General features: G+C 40.4%; 1 protein-coding gene across 2 annotated transcripts in view; it reads right to left on the reverse strand.

Annotated features, from left to right (window-relative positions):
- LOC129442857 (uncharacterized) overlaps positions 1-12,521 on the reverse strand; it is a 183,223-nt gene that overhangs the window by 137,381 nt on the left and 33,321 nt on the right. The window lies entirely within an intron of this gene.

Raw genomic sequence — 12,521 nt, forward strand, 5'->3', positions numbered from 1 at the left:
GGCGTGCATCGAATTTAGTTGTAATACATTTTTGCACCACCAGAGACCGCCAAAGCTCTCCCAGACATTTGTAATGTCCACAAGTAATAGCAGTTTTCTAATATGAAGCGGGCAAAGAAAAGCACTTTAAAATCGAGAATGACAGGGCAAAATGCAAGTATTGCAATGCAGTGCTTATATACTTCATCTACAACCTAGGGGTGCTGCGGTGACAGAATTTTCCCACCGGTTAATGCATGCAGACGTGCGCATTTTACTTTCACTTTTGAATTACGCAATTGTTTAAATGCAGCGCTTGCGTAAGCTGCATTAAATCGCGTATGAATTTGCGTGCATATGAATAAACAGCTGGTTTAATTAAGTGCTTGAGTCAATGTGCGCAGGTAATTCTCGCAGAACTCCCCAGTTCCAAGCAGTGCAACCGGCTACTCCTCCATAAAGCGCTGCTTGAATGATGGGTTTATTATTTTTCTTGATAAAAATACAACAAAACTATCTTGCTTATATTAAACATCATATATGTGCATTATAACAAAAACGAGTAAGCACGCGGCTTTCGTCTATCGCAAACTCTGACAGAAATAAATGAAATCTGACACCTGCTGCTTTGTGACGTGACGCACGTTCAGCTCCGCTGTGAATTCATGCCGCAGACACATTCAGTTATAAGTGTTCGCTCTCTCTAACGAAGCTAAATGATTTAATTACAAGAAAATATCAAAACGACGGTGAAAGACAGTAGCGGGGTGGGCAAGTGATCTTACCGGTGAGAGGCTGAAGCACCGGCAATCACCGTTTCACCGACTATCGCGGCAAACCCAGCCAACACCCGGGCATCATAGAGATGCGGCCGCGGAGCCTGCGAGTACCTTCGCCCAGCCTACCATCCCCGCGAACGCAAAAGTCAGTGAGATACTTAAGCTGCTCTGTCCTTACCACTGCGTTTTATTTCTATAAATTAATTTTGTTTTAAATGTGGTCCAACCAGTTATTAAACAGGCATGTGATTGGCCAAGGACAAAAAAGAAGGAAGGAACTTAACATCCCTTCACGTGGGCAGAAACAAAATGCACACCATAACATACGCAAAAAAAAAATTATGACCATTATTTCAATTATTTAATTCTGACGGAAAATTTAGATTTCAAATTTAAAAATGTAAACATTTGACTACAGAAACCATGTTTAATTAAATGGGTTGATAAATGTGGAAAGCTGTAACAAGTAGCATTCCCTTACTATTTTACCTCTGCAATAATTTTATTTTGCCATAATCTGACTATCACTCGCAAGGTTATACAATTTTAAGTTGGCCTTGGAATAAGGTGGACCTGAAGGTCTACATCTAATTTGAAATGAATTAATTTTACAATATAGTACTGGTTAAATGAATTGCATTATGGGTTTTGAGTCATGGGTTAAATAATTTTCAGATCAGCAAACAAAGTAATGTAGGAAAATAAAAATGAGAACAAATCAAGAAATTACAAGCATATAAAATAAAAACAACAAAGTTACAAATAAAGTAACATCTAACAGTATTGATTAGGAACAGAAATCAAATCAAATGAATAACACGGTTTTCATTCTATAAATTAAATATAATTGATATTTTTAAAGCTATAAAAGTTATTTTCCTTTTGTCTTGTAGTTTGATTAACATAATGACTCAAACATAAGCTTTTCTTATAAGATGAACTGTCCCTTTAACACTGTGAGAATACTTGCAGAGACTGATATTACAATATATTTTTTGCGCATATCTCCTGTCAAGCCCAAAGAAATTATGTGTTTGCGTGATTTTTGAAACGCACGTGGGCTTTGGAGTTTATGCGCGTATGCGCACTGAAAACAGTTCACTTTAGCATCTTTGTCGCTTAAATAGTCTAAAATTGCTTAAATGTTACTGTAAACTTTCTTATTAACTGTATAAGTAACAGTATGTCAGTATGTTCTTATTACAGCATTTCATGCAATATTTTGCAGTTTCACCATATTTACATTTAAGTACTTACAGCCGTAGACTAGTTACTTAGACCAATGTGACTTACAAGCGAGGAGTATGTCCATAATCCGTTCAAATCCATTCCAACAAAAAATCTTATAGGTCACTTTGCAATGTCAGTCTGTGTATATATGTTGTTTTAATTGATTGATGCCTTACAATTCCACAATGAAAGTTTTACAGCGTTTTGTGTTGACTTTACATCCCGAAGGCAGTCGCTCTACGCATCTTCAACAAGCTTGTATGACGAAGAACACAGAAATGCGGATGACATCAAAGTAGCGCGAGAGCCGTTCGAAAGCAGACTCGATTCGCTCTCGTGATACTTTGATGTCACCTGCGGCTGCCTGTCGTTTTTCGCAGCGCAGCATGAACTCAAATAAATCTAATGTCTGGTATACATGTTGGATGACGGGGAAGGGCGCGTCTACAAACAACGCGCGCATACCCCCTCCCCCCGAAAATGTTTTCTCATCGAATCTACACGATTCACGTGGGTCCCCTTTTTTGGCTCCAAAACGGCGAATTTCGCCGAAAGGTGAGGGATTTTCATGCCTGAGTGTATGACGTAGAACACAGAAAACGTCTGAGATCCATGTTGGATGACTGCGAAGCTCGCGCACAAGGACAGCGCGCGCATACAGACAACGCAGGCATACTGAGACATCACTTGCAACAACACGGGCATACAACACGCACGTGATTATCCCCGCCCCCGTCTAAAAAAAAACTCATCGGATTTACGCGATTCAGACGGGTCATCCCATCAAGGTCCGAAAATACGGAAATCCTTATTTATACGGAAAAATCGCATCCCTGATTAAAGCTGTTAAAATTAATACCTACCCATTTCTCGTCTGTCTGTATCTCTGGGTTGCCTTGCGCATAATATGGTTAACCGAGTAATAACCGCTAAGGGTGTCGGTTAACGATTAATTACAAACTTGAAAACGTGCAGCCCTATTGGAAACCCAAACAAAAAAGCAAATGCAGTAAAAGACAGAATATAATGCATGCACTGTAAGAGGCTAATTACACCAACCACGCTTTAAACGCTTGGAAACGCAAGGCGTTTAATATTGCTAGGCAACCACCTAGTCAGCTGTTTTGTCAATTAAATATTGAAGCGTGCGCTCTTTTGCTGTTAACTGTCATATTAGCAGAAACTTTAAAAAGATGACGCTTGCTCTGACCTTGTTTGAGGGTGAGAGGTGCACAAACACGCAGGAGAGAGTGAGCGAGTGGAGTCCGGTTCTTCAAAGCATTTGTAAACTTCCCTCACCACAATGTAAGGCCCGCATCTCCCCTCATTCGAGTGGACAATAGACCCCTTTACCGTTTACGTCACAGTCGGTTCCCACTGTGTCAGGGTCAGAAAAGTCATTACAGCAGATTGAGTTGCGTGTTATTCGGTATCGTAAAAAATGCCTACTTACGTCGTGGGCTCTGAAAATCGCACCAGGTCTTCCGTTAAGTTTTCGTGATTCATGCAGAATCTCAAAAACAAAAAAATACAACATCTGCGGCTGCAAGCAATTAACGTGCAGACTGAGACAATGCAAATATCAAAGAGGCTTGTGTTTGTAGTGCTCACTTCATTTGAGGCAAGTCATAATTTTTCAGCCCTGTTAGATTAAATTTTAAAGCCTCGATTGTATGAACAGTTTGACCCCATGCTGCGCGCGCACCCGATAGTCATTCAATGTTTACAAACCTTGAAGGGGTCTATGGAAAGACGCGAATGACGTCGGGCACTTCTCCACTCTCAGCGATCCTTCAAAGGCGCGTGCTGCGGCCGCCGGCAAAAACCGCTAGGCGCTCAGCGCGCATAAACAGCGCGCAAACGCTCCATGCCCATAGAATATCATTTAAAAAAGGCGCCTGCAACTGCCATAAACGCTTTTGGTGTAACTGGCCCATAAAAGGGTCAAACAGAAAGCTGCATCCTCGGAGGTCGCATATGCAGGCTGCATACGTCATTAAGGTTTATTTCAGATCATTAACTGAGCATTACATTCGCAAGTCGTGAGAATATTACAACAATTTTCGATTAACTAAATTATTAGTAAACTTTATAGTTGTTAGTAGTCTCTAATAAGACAGTCTTTATGAAGTAAATGCAGTTTAAAAACGCGACCTCCGAAGGATGCAGTCTTTTATTTGAGAAACGGACAGAATTTCACCTACACACGAAATCTCGCGAGACACACTTAATCTCGCGATACATATTTAATCTCGCGAGATCTCGTCGCACGAGATCTCGTCACACCCCTTACATGTACCCTAGACTGTGGGTGATTATATATAAATCACCAGTCTATCACTAAAGCCAATCTCCAGTCATGTCCTCCATTGGCACCCTATGCTACCACAACTAATTTCTATAATGGGTGGGAGAATGTACCATTTTCTCTTTTAGTAATATCCTCATCAAGGTCAACGAATGCTGATGTGTATGCTTGTGCATTTGTAAGTCATTTATTAAAAGCAGGTTTCTACAGTTTGATCTCTAAATACATGAGATCATGGCGGGGGTAACATGCCCGGCCCACCCCATATTTCTTAAATACCTTTTCAAAGGTGACATGTTTGGTCAATTACTAACAACAGTTAATATTACCTAGAAAGAAAGCAAGAGAAACAAAGGTGTAAAACAGCATGACCCTCACGTACAAAGGTGCTTACTGCAGATGTTAATGTGGTAGTTAACCCAAAAATGTTAATTCTCAATTTAGTCAGCCTCATGTTGCTCGAAACCTGAATGAGTTTCTTTATTTTGTTGAACACAACAAAAGATATTTTGATAAATAATGGAAAGATGGTTCAGAGTACCCAAAACTTTTGTGGAAACTAATTACCTAAAAAGACTTACTAATAATAATAATAATAATAATACATAAGTCTTATATACTGCTTTTCAAAGAACGCAAATACGCTTTAGAAATGAAACAAACAAAAATGAGAGTGCTAATATAGGTTATAGGCTAGTTGAAACAGGTGAGCTTTTAGCAGTTTTTATAGGTGGTCAGTGAGTCCGAGTTTCTGAGGTGGATAGGGAGTGAGTTTCAAAGGGTGGAGGCGGCAATAGCGAAGGCTCAGTCCCCCAAAGTTCGGTGTTTTGATTTGGTGATAGGTTTGAGAAGGTTTAAGTCGGCAGAGCTTCATCCAGGATTTTATTGCAGACAGGCAGTTTGTGATGGTTCATACTGTGGCAGGAGTGATGGATCTGGTGCTTAGGTATAGTTGTGTGTCATCTGCGTAACTGTGAAATTTTAGTCCGTGATTATGAATGATAAGTCCAAGGGGAAAGCATATACAGGATAAACAAAAGGGGACCTAGCACAGAGCCTTGAGGGACTTAAGTAACCCAACTCAAAAATTTTAAGTAAATAATATGTATACATTATAATTAATTAATCCAAACTTAAAATTTACATTTTTTGTAGTTAATATTTAACTCTTTCCCGACAATTGACGAGTTATTGACAAGTTTTGAAAACGTTTCCCTGCAAATGACAAGTTTTTACGGCAATCCATATTTTCACTATGTGGTGCTCTTACACAACGTATAAAACACTAAAGTATTCATGGATTCAAAACAGTAAAAATTTAGAATATTTCTTAGCTTAACTGGCAAATTAAAAACCTCATCATCATAAGCACCAAAAGTTTGTAATTATTTGCAGCGTTTGTTAAAATAAGGCTGTTGTATGGAAATGACTCCATTTGGGAGTTAAAGGAATGAACTACTCATTTTCAATATTAAAATATGTTATTACCTTAACTAAGAATTGTTGATACATCCCTCTATCATCTGTGTGCGTGCACGTATGCGCTGGAGCGCGCTGCGACGCATCGATAGCATTTAGCTTAGCCCCATTCATTCAATGGTACCAATCAGAGATAAAGTTAGAAGTGACCAAACACATCAACGTTTTGCCTATTTAAGACGAGTAGTTATACGAGCAAATTTGGTGGTACAAAATAAAACGTAGCGCTTTTCTAAGCGGATTTAAAAGAGGAACTATATTTTATGGCGTAATAGCACTTTTGGGAGTACTTCGACTTGGCACAGTAACACCCTCCCTCTCCCATTATGAGAGTGAGAAGGGGAGCGGACTTTTCAGGCGAGTCGAAGTACTCCTTCCTCTTTTAAATCCGCTTAGAAAAGCGCTACGTTTTATTTTGTACCACCAAAAATTGCTCGTATAACTACTCGTCTTAAATAGGAAAAACGTTGATGTGTTTGGTCACTTCTAACTTTATCTCTAAATGGTACCATTGAATGAATGGGGCTAAGCTAAATGCTATCGAAGCGTCGCAGCGAGCTCCAGCGCTTACGTGCATGACACAGATGATAGAGGGATGTATCAACAATTCTTAGTTAAGGTAATAACATATTTTAATATTGAAAATGAGTAGACTATTCCTTTAATAATTAGTAAATAAATAAAATTTTTGAGTAAGCAAAAAAAGTGGTGAAATTATTTAACACACACAAAACTTAAAAGTTCAGGTTTGTCTCGGGTCGGGTCTTTCTTTAAATAATTTTTTTATGCACGTCGGTTTCAGGTATAAAGTGATTTGGGTCATTTCGGGTCAGGTACATTTCTTTGGACCCGAGAAGACCTCTAGTTGGAGTACAGTTAACTGTTCATTGAGTACATTGTATTGTTTGGGTTTACAGTGCATGTTACCACAAATGGAAATGATAGCTTTAGCGTAGCGTTGCGCAAGTTCTACCAGGAAACTCGAATGTTACGTCATTCATTTCACAAGGCGCAATCAATCACCCCTGATACTGAGAGTATATAAGCCTCGTACTCACCTGTCTTTGCGTTCGCAGATACTGATGCCAGCATTTACACGCTCGATGTTCAGTGCATATGTACACTAAAGCGTTGTTACCTGTAAACACGCCGATTCAAATGATGAGTGATTTTATCGGGCATTCGAACTGTTTTCCTGGGATTTTCTCATCTCGTTTCGTTTCACCTGCACCATCGCGAGGAGCTCTCACAGAAGGTTAAAGACTTAAAAAGGGAAGTCTTCAAGCTTCCTTAAAAGTGTGTAACCCTGCAGTACACAGGGAAGGATACCACAGGCCGTTTCTTTTATGAACAGTGCAAGAACATTTGGATGATCTGTAAAGTGTAACCATAATATTAATTGACTGTCGCACACTCTGAACGCCCGCAGCAGATGTCACTAATCATCATTGATTGGCGAAGCGCTGCACCTGCACGCTGGGAGTCGCCGTGCCGGCTTTGGAGGGAATGCTGAAGTTTGTTTTCTCCCTCATCACAGGATCTTTGTCTTTCATCTACAATACCAAATGCTCCGCTTATTATTGGTTTTAAACTATACGCGAATGTTTTGTGAAGCAAAGACATGGAATCGACTTGGATGAAGAGACTATTGCTCGCGAAATTTCACACATTAAATTCCGCGTGTATGCAATGCATGACATGCTGCAAACAGGCAAATGACGCGGTCTAATGTTCGCGTGTTTCATTGGAATAAGGAATGCGCAAAGTATACGAGCTTCATCTGAACTGTCCCTTTCAGTGTTTTCCTAAAACATCAATAATATAAGGTACTATTTATTCATGTAACAGGTCTTGCAACGTCCTATTCCCGCTACGGTACTACAATGCAAGTTGCTTAATGCCTAACAGTATTCATGCAAACTGTTCATATCAAATGCAAATATTCACGTTAGATCTTCACTCACCTGACCCTAATTACAGACTTTAAGGATACGGGGATACGCTATTTTACGAACTTTAAATCTTATGGTAGGATACACCATTAATATATCATTGGAGAATAAATCCTGGTCATACAGCGTAAAGTTTTTAAGCACACATTTTGTTGCTGAGCAAATCGTAAGTGTGTGTGTGGTCGAATGGCAACAGTAATGCATATTGTCAATTTTGAGCACGAGGTTCAGCATAAATGTTTCCATCTAAAGCTTTGTGCTTTAATATCTTCAGTTATGCACATGTATAAAGTACGAGAATGCATCAACTTTTAACTGTACTTTTCAAATGAGACTTTATTCCAGATCTCAGTCAACTTCTTATCCGAGCTCGGTTGCGTTGAACATCCCATCTATGTATTTGGATTATCTTCTCCTAAGGTAAGCTCTCTTATTCATTATGCTGGATTGGCTGATAGTGCACAGTACATGCTTTTACAACCGAAAGATAGCAATGACTATGTCTTACAGCGCAATATGGAGACGGGGCGATGTTGTGTGGTGTCTTTAATACAATTACGTGCATTGGTGTTATTCCTAAGGGCTTGCCGTTGTTTTGATCGGTGTGCATTATGTGGATGTCTCAACAAAGTTGAGCCTGTAAACCCTCATGTCGAGTTTGTTTGTATGCAGTAGACCTCACTTAAAGTTGAAAAACGTGCGCTTGCCTCTTCAAGAATACAACAGGATGCATCAGTTTAAACCATTAAGTGCATTGTGCTTTATTGGCGACGCAGGCACACAGAATATGCGTATGGGTAGGCTACAGCGGATGTCTGGATACTGGTTTGAAGATGTAATGTGACTGCTAGCTTTAGATCACATCACGTAATTCCTATTTAAAGTGCTGTTGAACGTTGGCAACATATGTGTCGCCCGAAATGGTGGTGCCACCAGCTATACAGAATACAAACACAATTTCTTTCTTGTTTTAGCATGGAACCCAATGGAAATTATGTCTAAATATTTCTTCGAGTGGTGTTATGTTCGAATATAGTGGTGTTCGATTATCTTATGTGTTTCAACTATTTAATTCTAATCGTCATATGCTGTTTTAATGAATTCCAACATGACTGGAGAATTGGAATGCATCTGAAATAACTTGCTTCTAATTTAATTCTATGTTTTGTTTAAAGCCTGGAATATACCACAGGATTTTTTCACTCTGACAAGATTATAGCAGCAAACGCATTGTGCGGTGATCATGCTGAATTTCTGATACTGTCAGAAAACTATTGTAGGCTATCTTGGATAAAAGACCAGGAAAACGTCCATCTTTGAACTTCTCCCATGCACCGTACGACACTGTACCACCGACGAAAAGCCACGATCATAGAAATCTGATGATTGTTTCACGATGGAAATTTTTCGTCTGGGAAAGGCGAAATCATGCCGTTATAATTCTAAATGATAACTTCATAAGGAACTTTGTCTGGAATTAGAAAAGTACAATCTACTTGCTCTGCATCCTAAAGAAAATAGCGAAACATGCATCAACTTTCCATATAACCACATTACACCGGCTGCTAGGATTTAAAACATTATAACAGCGCGGCTGCTACACGAGGCAAGCTATTTTAATATATATACATGTTTTTACACAGACTACGGACATGCAGTTCTATAAGTGCTTTATTTTCAATGCCTGCATTACCAACAGGGCTCTTTATCGACTTCCAGGAACTCTAATTGCATACGGCTGCAAGGATTTGAAGATGCATAATTGCTACATGTACTGTACAAGACTTTAGCTTTCGTTAGCACTGGGCCGTGCACACTTGCCGCGTGCACGCAGGTTGTCACGTTTCACGTCCGCAGTCGTGTATGGTGCGGCTTCGATCATTTCTGGATTGCCAGTGTGGTGGAGGATCTTTCAACAAATAATTCAGAACTTCTTAAGTGCACATCATGTAAGACTATTTGCACAAAACTGTTACGTTTAATCATGCTATTATGGTTAGTCAATTTAAGCTGTAAACTTTCATCTAGAAGGCTATTACGTCGGAGTACATCCATCTATCAACTGCATAACCCTACGGTACCGCGCCTCAGTTTTTGGGGGGTCTTAATTTACATCGTAAACGGAGAATTGTGTATATAATCACCTGTGTCATGGCGAAGCAAGCAAGAAAAGGCAATGGGTTATTTCTTAAACCCAAAAGTGCACAAAGCAGAACCAGAATGAAGACCAGAATACAGGACTAAAAAGTGATGACGGCAAACTACACTCGACAAAGGACAACTGAAACACAAGGACTATATATTCATGTGGGTAAACAAGATATCAAGACACACCTGGGGAAACAATCTAGAACAAGGACCAACGAACTACAAGAACTACAGACATGGATGAATTACAGAACTTCAAATAAAGAGTACAAGACTGGGGAAACCCAAGACACGACAGTGACACCGTGCAATCTTTAGCATCAGTCAGATTTGTTTGTAACCATAGAATCTTCTCCCTACTTTTATAATGACAATATAAAAGCATGCATACACCAATTGTGTCTCTTCATCAGGAGCCGAGCTCCTTATTTCATTGTGTGCAGGAAACCACAATGACGGTCAATTCAATATCGGCAAGCAGTAATCAAGGTATGTTTAAGCAAACTACTGGTGGTGGTGGTGTATTTGACTATGCTAAATCATGGCCTTTGCCGTTTATATCATTTCTCACTCTGGCATAACGTTGCCTTCTGCGGCCTACGCGGCCTCTCTGCTATCAAGCCTAACGTGGCAGCCTTCTACGGATATCCTCTACTGCTGATATTACGTTCGACATTTATGGACATGTTTATGGTATGTACCTTTTATCAATACTGGTGGTGGTGAATCTTATTGCAAGCTAACCTGTTGGCTTTTCCTACTGGGCATATCGTTGCCTTCTACGGCCTATGCGGCCTATCTAACCCTGGCATATCTTTGCCCTTCATGGCCTACACAGCCTCTCTCAACACGGCATATCGTTGCCTTCTATGGCCATGCGGCCTATCTCTATCTGGCATATCGTTGCCTCCTATGGCCTACGCGGCCTATCTCTATCTGGCATATCGTTGCCTTCTATGGCCTACGCGGCCTATCTCTATCTGGCATATCGTTGCCTCCTATGGCCTACGCGGCCTATTTCTCTGGCATATCGTTGCCTTCCAAAGGCCTACGCGGCCTTTTCTCACTAGGCATATCGTTGCTTTCTATGGCCTACGCGGCCTATCTCTGTCTGGCATATCGTTGCCTTCTAAAGCCTACGCGGCTTTTTCCCACTAGGCATATTGTTGCCTTCTACGGCCTACGCGGCCTACTTCTCCAGCCTATCTCAATCTGGCATATCGTTGCCTTCTATGGCCTACGCGGCCTATTTCTCTGGCATATCGTTGCCTTCCAAAGGCCCAAGCGGCTTTTTCTCACTAGGCATATCGTTGCTTTCTATGGCCTGTGCGGCCTATCTCTGTCTGGCATATCGTTGCCTTCTAAAGCCTATGTGGCTTTTCCCACTAGGCATATCGTTGCCTTCTACGGCCTATGCGGCCTATCTCTCCAGCCTATCTCTCTGGGGCATATCGCTGCCTTCTATGGCCTAAGCGGTAATCCCATGGCCTCTTATGGTATCCTTCAATGTCAGTAGATAACAATTTCTCTTATCTGTTTCAGGAACCTCAAAGAAACACTGGTGGGTACCGATCATTGCGATCAATTTTTGGGGATTAGATTCTGGCCTGTCTTCATCTTCAGACCGCAAGAATCCGTGAACCCCGGATTTGAACTATGGTCGGGGCCTACGCCAAAGAACTATACTGTGTTACATTCTAACCTTGGTTGCTAACTACTGTTAAATAAACTCATATATCAAGTCTTAATCTATCTTCGAGTCTTTCTGGTAGAAATGATAGCTTTAGCGTAGCGTTGCGCAAGTTCTACCAGGAAACTCGAATGTTACGTCATTCATTTCACAAGGCGCAATCAATCACCCCTGATACTGAGAGTATATAAGCCTCGTACTCACCTGTCTTTGCGTTCGCAGATACTGATGCCAGCATTTACAAACCCACCCTCCCTACCACCATCATCAGGTCGGTTCCGTCCATACTCAAGGGGGATTAGATTCTGGCCTGTCTTCATCTTCAGACAGGAACCGCAAGAATCCGTGACCCCCGGATTTGAACTATGGTCGGGGCCTACGCCAAAGAACTATACTGTGTTACATTCTAACCTTGGTTGCTAACTACTGTTAAATAAACTCATATATCAAGTCTTAATCTATCTTCGAGTCTTTCTGGTAGAACTACTGTATTCAGCACACCGGCAGATGTGAATAATGCAATTATATCTTCCAATTCAATCAAACTCAAACTGATTAAGGCAATACTCCTTTTCACCTTTTGCATTTTAATCATATTTGGGTATAAGTTGGCAGGTGAGTTTTTCCTCTGGTAATGCATTATGACCTATGGTTTGACAAGATACAGCTTGTGCAAATGTGGTTTTGAAACTTTATCTCTGTATCTCTGCTTGCATAGACTAGAGTGGTTTAATGTCTCTTTCCTTGTGTCAAAGTTTAAAAACACATCTCTGAGAGATAAAAACAAAGCACAAGAGAATAAGACACTAAACAGCCCTTTGCCTTGACTTAAAGAGAAGCGAAACACAAGGAGCATGGAATTTTGTTTTAAACACCATTAAAGTACATTAATTTATGTTTTTCCAAACTTTTTAAACAATATTGTTTGTAAGATTGTAGCATTAGATACAGGGATT

This window comes from Misgurnus anguillicaudatus, chromosome 2 (genome assembly GCF_027580225.2).
Source record: "Misgurnus anguillicaudatus chromosome 2, ASM2758022v2, whole genome shotgun sequence".
Lineage (NCBI taxonomy): Eukaryota > Metazoa > Chordata > Actinopteri > Cypriniformes > Cobitidae > Misgurnus > Misgurnus anguillicaudatus.